The sequence below is a fragment of the Chrysochloris asiatica genome, unplaced genomic scaffold (genome assembly GCF_000296735.1).
Source record: "Chrysochloris asiatica unplaced genomic scaffold, ChrAsi1.0 scaffold00267, whole genome shotgun sequence".
NCBI lineage: Eukaryota > Metazoa > Chordata > Mammalia > Afrosoricida > Chrysochloridae > Chrysochloris > Chrysochloris asiatica.
Window position 1 is genome coordinate 1,231,251 of NW_006408785.1, and position 11,145 is coordinate 1,242,395.

The 11,145-nt window shown below is 39.7% G+C and overlaps 1 pseudogene; it reads left to right on the forward strand.

Annotated features, from left to right (window-relative positions):
* The first annotated feature begins 1,067 nt into the window (after positions 1–1,067).
* On the forward strand, positions 1,068–1,630 carry LOC102831691 (annotated as a pseudogene).
* Positions 1,631–11,145: the final 9,515 nt, after the last annotated feature.

Consider the following 11,145-nt stretch of genomic DNA (forward strand, 5'->3'; position numbering starts at 1 on the left):
GGTTGTAACTAACACTGAATTTGCAGTTCTTAGTGACAATGCAATGGTAATATACATGATTATCCAGAGGGACAGACTGCTGAAGATAAGGTTTTCTTAGGCTAGACTAATCTAGAGAAAGATGGTATCATTGATCATATTTATTCTGGAAATGTGAATAAGTCTTAATATTACTTTTGGTGTGCAGAATTTAGATAATTGTGGCACTTTAAAAACATAATTTCAAAATATTTTGAACTTTTTTTTCTGATATGGAATCTATGTCCCTTCCCTTTGAACCTGGGCAGGCTTGTGACTACCTCAGTAAACGGTCGACTGTCAAGACCAGGGAAGGAAGAGCATGCTTCACCTGGTTTTCTTATAACACTCACTCTCTAGGAACTTTGTCTAGTATATTTTACTTAGAACTTCGCCATCACATTAGAGATATCTAAGCCCCACATGGAGTCCTCATGTAGTGCTGTGGGTTAATGTGCTGGACTGCAAAGGGCAGTTTGAACTACAAGATCAGTGGTTCAAATTTACCAGTCACTCCTAGGAAACACTATACAGGGTTGCTATGAGTGGGAACTGACTCGATGGCACTTCACAACAAACAACAAAAAAGTGGGAACCGACTCAATGGCCTTTCACAACAAACAACAACAACAAAGCCCCACAGAGGGGCAGCGTGTAGATGCTCCAGTTGATAGTCTGAGCTGAGTCCTACCTTCAAGCCATCCCATATCTGGTGGCAGATATGCTAGAGAAGATTTTTCCAATCTTCCCACTAAGGCTCCAAGACATGGTGATACAACAACAAGGAATTTTCAGAGTACCACCCAAATTCTCAACCCACAGAATCTATAAGTATAATAAAATAGTTGTTGTGAAACTTTTCACCATTAAGTTCATGGTAGTTTGTTATACAACGTTATATGTACAGAACTACAAGAACAAACAAATTTTTTCACTCTTAGTTGCTCATATGATGTATCACTTGCTCTTATTTATATTAACTGAGAAGCCCCAAGAAATGCCAGAGGCTTGCCGTTAAAAACATAAAATGAAGAGCAGAAGGCGCCATCATGGGAGTTGTCATCTGCCACAACAAGGACAGGAAGGTTCGTCGCACGGAGCCCAAGAGCCAGGGCATCTACCTGCGACTGTTGGTCAAGGTGTACAGGTTTCTGGGAAGACAGACCAATCACACCTTCAACCAAGTTATGCTGAAGAGACTGTCATGAGCCACACCAACCAGCCACCCCTGTCCCTTTCTCGGATGATCCGGAAGATGAAGCTTCCTGGCCAGGAGAACAAGACAGTTGTGGTCGTGGGGACTATCACAGATGATGTGCGGGTTCAGGAGGTGCCCAAGCTGAAGGTGTGTACACTACGCATGAGCAGCCAGGCCTGAAGTAGTATCAACGCTGGGGGGAAGATCCTCACCTTCAACCAGCTGGCCCTGAGCTCCCCCAAGAGTTGCGGGACTGTCCTACTGTCTCGTCCACACAAGGGCAGTGAGGTGTACAGGCATTTTGGCAAGGCACCGGGAACCCTACATAGCCACACCAAACCCTACATTCGCTCTAAGGGCCAGAATTTCGAGCATGCCACAGGCCGGCGGACCAGCTGAGGCTACAATAATTAACCTCAGATTCTGCTCTGTTATTAAAAAGATTTCAGATGCCAAAAAAAAGAAAAAAAGATAAAATGATTGTGAGATTCCTAGGGTAATGTTATGAAAGAACCTTAAACACACCCATTGTTGTGAAGTGCTGTCGAATCAATTCCGACCCATAGCGACCCTGTATAGGTTTTCCAGGGAGCAACTGGTGAGCTTGAACCACCGACCTTGCAGTTCAAATGACTTTGCAGTCTGACGCATTAGCCCACAGCGCCACACCAGGACTCATAGATATGGATTAATAGCTCGTGACTTTTGTGGTATGTGAAAAATTAGTCCAAATATTTGGACTTGGAGTTTTCAAAAATTTAATGCAATCTAGTTGTCACAATGTTGTTGTTGTTATGTGCCGTGGAGTCGGAACCGACTCATAGCGACCCTGTACAGGGTTTCCGAGGGTGTAAATCTTTACGGAAGTAGAAAGCCTCATCTTTCTCCCGCGGAGCAGCTGGTAGTTTCGAACTGCTGACCTTGCGGTTCACAGCCCGAGTCGTAACCACTACGCTACCAGTTGTCACAATAACCATAGAAAATATGATTATTGTTATCATCCTTGTTTTAAAGCTTAAGAACTTTAGATTCAAAGAATTCAACTATATTGCTCAAGATCACCTCGCTGTTGGACGGAGAAGAGATCAGAACTCTTTTGTTCTCTCTTTCGCCCTTTACTCTTCACTAGTTGCGTTGTTGTTGTTGTTGTTAAGTGCCATCGAGTCGGTTCCGACCCATAGCGACCCTGAACAGGGTTTCCGAGGCTGTAAATCTTTACAGGAGCAGAAAGCCTCATCTTTCTCCCGCGGAGCAGCTGGTAGTTAAAAGAAGAGAATTGCTTCCCCTTTGTGACGGTTGGTATGGTATCATGCTGTCCAAACTTCATAGAGAACTTGAAGGGCCTCCCTTGCTGAACAGGGCCCCAAACTTGCTGTTCTACAGATCTATTCTCAGACACAGAGGTAGAGTTAAAGGAGAATACTAGTTGAGCTTTTCATTTCTCCGGGAAAAGCATACCACTATGATTGAAGATACTTAGTGCAGATCTCATGTCTCAATCCATTGTGGTTTATCTCTACATATTTGATTTGGGCTTAAAAGAAATATCAGCTATGTCTTTGCTTAATGTGCTTAATTTTCCATCTAGCTACTTGAAAATATAAAATATAGTTTTAATATGTTTTAATGTCCTCATCTACTATTTCTACTATGTGTGTCATTTCTGGGTCACTTTATTTATTTCTTTATTTATTTTTCTTCCTTTTCCTTCTCTTCATCATAGGTTGCATTCTGTTGCTGCTTTACATTTCTGGTAATTTTTAATTTGATGCTAGGCATTGTGACTATTGTTGCATGCTAGATATTTTTGTATTCCTGTATTTTTACATTTTATCTGTGGTATGTTTAAGTTACTTAGAACAAGTTGTGTCCTTCTAGGTCTTAAGTTTAAGCTTTGTTAGGTGGGACAAGAGCTGCATTGCATTTAGGTCTAGTTTTTCCCTACCACTGAGGCAATATCCTTTTAAGTTCTCAGCCAATGCTGCATGAATCATGAGACTTTCTAGTCTCACTCGTTGGGAATAAGCACTATTCCTGATTCTGTGTGAGTTCTGGTCACTACTTTGTCCAGTTTCTGGCCTTGTGTAGTTTTGCTTGCACACATATGTTGGTTAGTACTCAATTACTCAACGGGGACCCTCTACAGATCTTTTGGGTACTCTCTCTGTGAAGCTTTCACAAATAGTCTATCCTATAAACTCTAGCTACCTTGGCTTTCTGATTCCCAACTGTCTTTTCAACATTGGGAGACCATGGAGCTCTTCTAGGAGTTCCTCTCCTTGTGCCATAGCCTAGAAACTCTCTTTAGGTATTAAACTGGAGCAACTGTAGAACACATTTGTTTTCAATATCTCAGGGATATCTGCCCTTTGTTATCTGATGTCCAATATCTCAAGAACCATTATTTCATATACTTTGTCTGGGTTTTAGGTAGAAGGGTAACCCGAAGTCCCATAATATCTCAAAATCTCATGATGCCAAATTTGATAGATGGTTGAAATTGGTCTATTATTTAGAGGCAAGTCTTGTCCTCAATTTTATTTCTCTCTGGAACTCTACCTTTAGTATGACTGGATAGCACCAATTTGCAGATCCTTTAAGTTCTTCAGTCACAGAAACCCTTTGGATATTGTCTTTTTGTTGTTAGGTGCCGTCAAGTCTGTTCTTACTCATAGCAACCCTGTATAGGATTTCTGAGGAGAGGCTAGTGAGTTTGAGCCATCTACTTGAGGTTCAAACTGACTTTGTGGTTGATTGCTTATTCTACAGCACAACCCCATCAATTCACCCATTTTCCTATGCAGAGATTACAGTTTGAATGTGTTGTATACTTTATGGTTCAAATCCAAATGCTAGCTAATTTATGCCATCAACAGAAAATACTAATTTTTCTTTTCTTTTATTCAGTTTTATATGTACATGTTTACTTTTGGTGTCTTACGCTCTGTTAAGCATCAATTAAATATATACTATGTGTTTTGGAGTCCTGGTGTGGTTCTGCAGGATAATGCGCTGAGTCACAAAGCCAGTTTGAACCACAAGGTCAGTAGTTCAAACACACCAGCCACTCCTCAGAAACTCTATACAGGGTCACTATGGGTCAGAACCAACTCAATAGTACTTAACAACAACATGTGCTGAGAACTTTCTAAGTAACCTTGGTGGTACAATGGTTAATTAAGCACTTGGATGCTAACTGAAAGCTTGGTTATTTGAATCACCCGGAGGCTCTGATGGAGAAAAACCTGGTGATCTACGTCTGTAAGGATCTCAGCCTAGAAAACCCTACGGGATAGCTTTCCTTTGTCACATGAAGACACTATGAGTACAAATCAACTTGACAGCAACACGTCACAATAAAGCTTTTTAAGTTACACTGGTGTCTGACCTTAAAATCTTATATTGGAGGCAATGTTGTTGTTAGGTGCCTTCATAGTGACACTATGTACAACAGAAGGAAACACTATCTGGTCCTGCACCTTCCTCATAATTGTTATTATGTCGGAGTTCATTGTTTCTGCTACTGTGTCAATCCATCTCGCTGAGCGTCTTCCTCTTTTTTGATGATTCTCCACTTTACCAAACATGATGTCCTTCTAGCACAAGAGACAACATGTCCAAAGTACATGAGACAATATCTCACCATCCTCACTTCCAAGGAACATTCGGGCTATTTTTCTTCCAAGTCAGCTTTGTTTGTTCTTCTAGCAGTCCATGGTACTTTCAATAATCTTCCCCAAGACCATAATTCATATGCATCAATTCTTCTGTGGTATGTCATAGTCATTGTCCAACTTTTACATGCATATGACAGTTGAAAAGTCCATGGCTTGGGTCAGTCGCACCTTAGTCCTCCAAGTGACATTGCTGCTCTTGAACACTTTAAAAAGGTCTTCTGCAGATTTGCCTGATGCAACACGTCATTTGATTTCCTAACTGCTGCTGCCTTGAGTGTTGATTGTAGATCCAAGCAAAATGAAGTCTTTGATAACTTCAGTCTTTGCTCCATTTAACATGGTGTTATTTACTGATCCAATTGTGAAGCAATCCTTCCACTAAAATCAGCCACTGTTTCTCTGAACACTCACAGACTCCATCTGGGTTTAGTACCTTTTGTTGCAGGAAATAAAGGCTCACCTAGATGGTGATAGGGTGTCACGTGAACTCCAGAGAAGACACAACTGGCTCTTATGGAATCTGGAAGTGATCTGAGGCAGCTCTTTGGTGAGATTGCCTGGATCTTCTATTTATTTTTTTTTATACTTTTTATTGTGAATTGAGTGATGGTTTGGAGAGCAGATCATCAGTTTTACTTTTAACAAATCATATACTTTGCTTAATTACAATGATTACAGTCCCCTCCATGCATTATCAATTAACAGAATTTACCTCTATTCACTTTAAACTTACATTCCTCCTTGTGTCTCTCACTACCTTCACTTTCACACTGCCAACCCCCCTCTTATTGCATATTGCCTGCCCTGTCACCCTCTAGCTGGTAGTGCAGCGGCTCCGTACAATAAGCATTGGACTGTGAACCACAAGGTCTGTGGTTCGAGTCCACCAGCTGCTTTGTGGGAGAAAGATAGGCTTTCTGCTCCTGAGAAGATTTAAAGCCTCAGAAACCCTTTACAGTGTTGCTATCGGTTGGAACTGACTCCACAGCACTTAACAACAACAACCCTCTAGCCCATGAATAGTTTTTCCTCCTAGTACCCACTCCCCTGAGTAACCATCGGAGAATGTTTCTTTTATTAAGAAAATCTTTTCTTAACTTTTGACGATAGTGGTCTCATACAATAGTTGTCCTTTTGTGATTGACTCATTTCCCTCAGCATAATGTCCTTCAGGTTCACCCATGTTGTGAGGTCCTTTGCAGATTCATCATTATTCTTCAGTGTTGTATAATATTCCATTGTGTGCATATACCAAAATGTGTTTAATCATTCTGCTGTTGATGAGTATTTAAACTGTCTTCATCTTTTTGCTCTTGTGAATAGTACTGCAAGGAACATGAGTGTGTATATATCTATTTATGTCATGGCTTTTATTTCTTGAGGGTATAAGCCAAACAGAGGGATTTCTGGGTCATACTCTATTTCTATTTCCTGGATCTTTTTGTGGGAGTCCACCATCAGTGTGACTCTGCCTCTTCCCGTTTATTTGTTTGTTTCAGGTAAGATTTTTCAGGAAACATACTGTGGGATGAGGATGTGGGCACAAACAGTTTTGAGAGGGAGGGAGTATACCTTTGGGATTAATTCCTTTGGGAAGGGAAGAGAGCAGGACTGGGTGCAATGAGTCATTGGGCTGTAACACAATGACACAGAGGTCTTACGGATGGCCCTTCAGAGTTACCTTACATTGCAGAAAAGAGAGTGAGTCTTTATATGCCCCATATATACCAGTACTTTCTTAGAATCTATTCATGGATCAGTCCGGTGAGAGCAGTTTCTGCAGCTACCTACGACCAGCCAAGAGCCATCAGCCTCCAGCACTCCCAGAAGCTGGAGGAATGAGTACCTCAAACAAAAGTCCTGGGTAATTATTCTGACTCCACTAATAGCTGTGAAAACTTGGGTGAAATCACTGATATTTCCATTCATTAATTCACTTAATCAATATTTTTGGAATGTCCACCATGTATTTTAAGAGGTGGGGATAAAGAAATGAGGTAGGCAAACCACTGCTTTTATGGAACCTAAGGAGCTCCGGTAGTGTAGTGCTTATGAGTCAGGATGCTATTCTCCAGGTCAACAGTTCAAAATGCCTGGTTGTTCACAGGAGAAAGATGAGGCTTTCTGCTCCCATTAAGATTTACACCCTTGGAAACCCAATGCAGGGTTGCTATGAGTTGGAACTGACTCCATAGCACACCACCACAACCACAACCTTGTTGGGAGTGATAGACAACAGAGCAATTATAAAACTTAAAGATAAGCATAAGTAATACGACATTATATAAAGTGCTTCTGAAATCTAAATGTGTAAGCAACTGCAAATCTTGTTAAAATATAGATTATAGTTCAGTAGTCTAGGATGGGGTCAAGGTATTGCATTTCTAACAAGCTCTCAGATGATGATGGTGCTGGTTCAAGGACCATACTTTGAGTGCTGAGCTATTAAATAATAAATAGGGTGATGTCCACTTGGAGAGTCAGGTAGTAGACAAGAAAGACTACTTTAGAGAGTGTTCAGGGAAGGTCTGTGTGAGGAAGAGGTTTTTAATTTAGATCACAAGGACTAAGTCTTTGTGTTCTCAAAAATAAAATGGAAATAACAATAGCAAAGTCTGTCATATAGTTGGCATTCAACACCAGTTGCCAACAAGTTGACTCCAAGTTAAGCCTGCCTACCCTACATGTATCAGCATAGACCTGTACTCCATAGGGTTTTCACTGATTTTTTTTTGGAAGTAGATGATCAGGTCTTTCTTAGGAACCTCTGGATGGACTCAAACTTCCAACCTCTTGGTTATCAGCTGAGCACTTTAACTGTTAATTCACCCAGAGATTTCAGCTATTCAATGAACATTGTTGTTGTTGTTAAGTGCCACTGATCCATAACAACTCTATGTACAGTGGAACAAACACTACCTGGTCCTGCACCATTCTCAGAATTGTATTATGTTTGACACCATTGTTGCAGCCACTGTGTCAATCCATCTCTTTGAGGATCTTCCTCTTCTTCGTTGATCCTCTACTTTACCTAGCATGATGTTCTTTTCCAGGGACTAGTCCCTTCTGATAACATATTCAATGTCTGAGCAATGTTATCTCATCACCATTGCTTCTAAGGAACATTCTGGCTGTACTTCTTCAAAGACAAAATTGTTTTCTGTAAGTCTATGGTCCTTTCAATATTCTCCAGTACAGTAACTCTACCCAGGTCTTCCCTATTCATTGTTCAGCTTTCACATGCATATGAAACAAATGAAAATACCATGGCTTGTGGTAGGCATACCTTAGTCCTCAACATGGCTGGTCCCTCCTGATAACATGTCCAGTGTAAGAGCAATGAAATATCATCACCCTTCTAAGGAACATTCTGGCTGTACTTCTTCAAAGGCAGAATTGTTTGTTCTCTGGAGGTCTGTGGTACTTTCACAATTTTTCTCTAACATCATAAACTTTAAGGAGGTCTTGTGAAGCAGATTTTCCTAATGTAAATACATCATCTGATTTCTTAACTACTGATTTTATGACATTGATTGTAGATCCAAGTAAAATGAAATCCTTGACAACTTCAATCTTATCTCTGTTTATCATGATGTTGTTTACTGGTTCAGTTGTGAGGAGTTTTGTTTTGTTTACAATGAGTTGTAATCCATAGTGAAGGCTGTCTTCTTTGATCTTCATTAGCAAGTGCTACAGGTCCTCTTGGCTTTTAGCAAGCAAGGTTTTTTCATCTGCATAGTGTGTGTGTGTTGTTGTTATTGTTAAGTGCTGTGTCTAGTTGGTTCTGATTCATAGTGGCCCTATATAGGGTTTCTGAGGAGTACCTGGTAGGTTTGAACTATTGACCCTGTGGTTCACAGTTCAGTGCTGATCCTACAGTGCCACACCAGGAGCCCATATTTCCAGTTGTTAGTGAAACTTCTCCAATCCTAATGCTGTGTTCTTCTTCATATAATCCAATTTCTCAATTTATTTTTCAGCATACAGATTGAATAAGTATAGTGAAAGGATACAACTCTGACACACACCTTTCCTGATTTAAAATCATACAGTATCCCCCTTGTTCTGTTCCAGTGATTGTCTCTTGTTCTGTGTACAAGTTCCCCATAAGCACAATGAAGTATTCTGGATGGAATTCCCATTCTTCACAATACTATCCATAGATTATTATAATTCACATTGTTGAATGCTTTTGCATAATCACTAAAACACAGGTAAACATCTTTCTGGCATTTTGTTTTCAGCCAACATCTGTCTGACATCAACAGTGGTATATCCCTCATTTCATGTACTCTTCTGAACCCAGCTTCAATTTATGGCAGGTGCCTGTCAATGCACTGCTGCAACAAACTTTTACTTGCATGTGCTATTATGATCTTATTATATAATTTCCACATTGTTTTATATCATTTTTCTTTGGAATGGGTACAAATATGGATCTCTTCCAATCAGTTCACCAGATAGCTTACTTCCAAATTTCTTGACAAAGACTAGTGAGTGCTTCCAGTGCTGCATTGGTTTGTTGAAACATTGCAATTGATATTTATCAATTCCTGGAGTCTTGATTTCTGCTAATGCTTTCAGTGAAATCTGAACTTATTCCATCAGTGACATCAGTTCTTTATCATATGCTACTTCTTGAAATGGTTGAACATCAATCAGTTCTTTTTGGTGCAGTGTCTCCGTGTATTATTTCCATCTTATTGTGATGCTTCCTCCAATGTTTACAAAGAGATTTACAGCCTCGGAAACCCTCTAGGGTCGCTATGAGTCAGAAGTGACTCCATAGTACATCACCACCACCACTGTTTACATATTTTTTACATAGCATCATTCACAACTGAAAGTTAAGTCTTGAATTTTTTTTCTTTACTTCTTTCAGTTTGAGAAATGCTGAGTATGTCCTTCCCTTTTGGTTTCCTAGTTCCAGGACTTTGTAGATTTCATTATAATACTTTGTTTTCTCTAGATGTCCTTTGAAATTTTCTGTTCAGTTCTTACTTCATCATTTCTCCCATTCACTTTAGCTACTCGATGTTCAAGAGAAAGTTTTAGAGTCTCTTCTGACATCCACTTGGGTCTTTTCTTTCTTTCCTGTCTTTTCAATGATCTTTTGCTTTCTTTATATATGATGTTCTTAATGTCATTCTACAACTCCTCTGGTCTTCTTTGGTCATTAATGTTCAAAGTATCAAATCTATTATTGAGATGGTCTCTAAATCCAGGTGGGATATACTCAAGTTCATATTTTGACTCTCATGGAATAGTTCCAATTTTCTTCAGCCTCAACCTTAACTTGCATATGAGAAATTCATGGTCTGTTCCACAGTCTACCTCTGACCTTGTTTTGGGTGATGATATTGAGCTTCTCTATAGTCTTTTCCCAGATATGAAGTCAATTTTATTTCTGTATGTTACATCTGGTGAGGTACATTTGTATAGTCACTCTTTAAAAGATGTTGTTGGAAAAAAGCTATGTGCAATGAATTAAGCCATTGGTCTTGCAAAATTCTATCATACAATCTGCAGTGTCATTTCTATCATCAAGGCCATATTTTCCAACTAAAAACTCTTCTCTTTGTTTCCAACTTTTGCATTCTAATCACCACTAATTATCAATGCATCTTGATTACAAGTTTCATCAATTTCAGACTGAAGAAGTTGGTAGAAATCTTCCAATTTGTTCATCATTGGCTTGGGTAGTTTTGGGGTAAATATGAATAAGAGTAAATATTTAGTGAATAGTAATGATTAGTTTGGTTGCTGCTGGCTCACTTAGGCCTATTATGGTCCTTTTGTCCCCTCCTATCTCACAATCTTTCATCTTTTACTCCCACAAATTCTGCCTGTTTTACGATATTTTCTATTTTGAATTCCCAAGAATAAGAATCTGGTTGACTCAGTTAATCCGTGCATGACCAGACCATTATCTGCTCAGCCACTTCATAGCTTGCTGACCAGTTTACCATTTGGCCAGCCTGGCTTTGTTGTCATTCACTGGTTAATTAGCTATACCTGGAGGACAGTGTGTCTAAGGCTTCTCTCTTAGCAAAGACTCTAGGCAGGCACTAAGATTTATGTTTAACATGTGTGTTCTATTAGGTCACCTGGTTCGTCACAATAAAGTTAGCTCTTCTTGTATTTATTTTTTCTAATAGGTTGTAAGCTCTTTGAGGGCAATAACCTATTTTTCTTGGCACCTGAAAAAATGTTGGGCATGTAAGAATCTGGCCAAGGTTTATTTAGCAATAT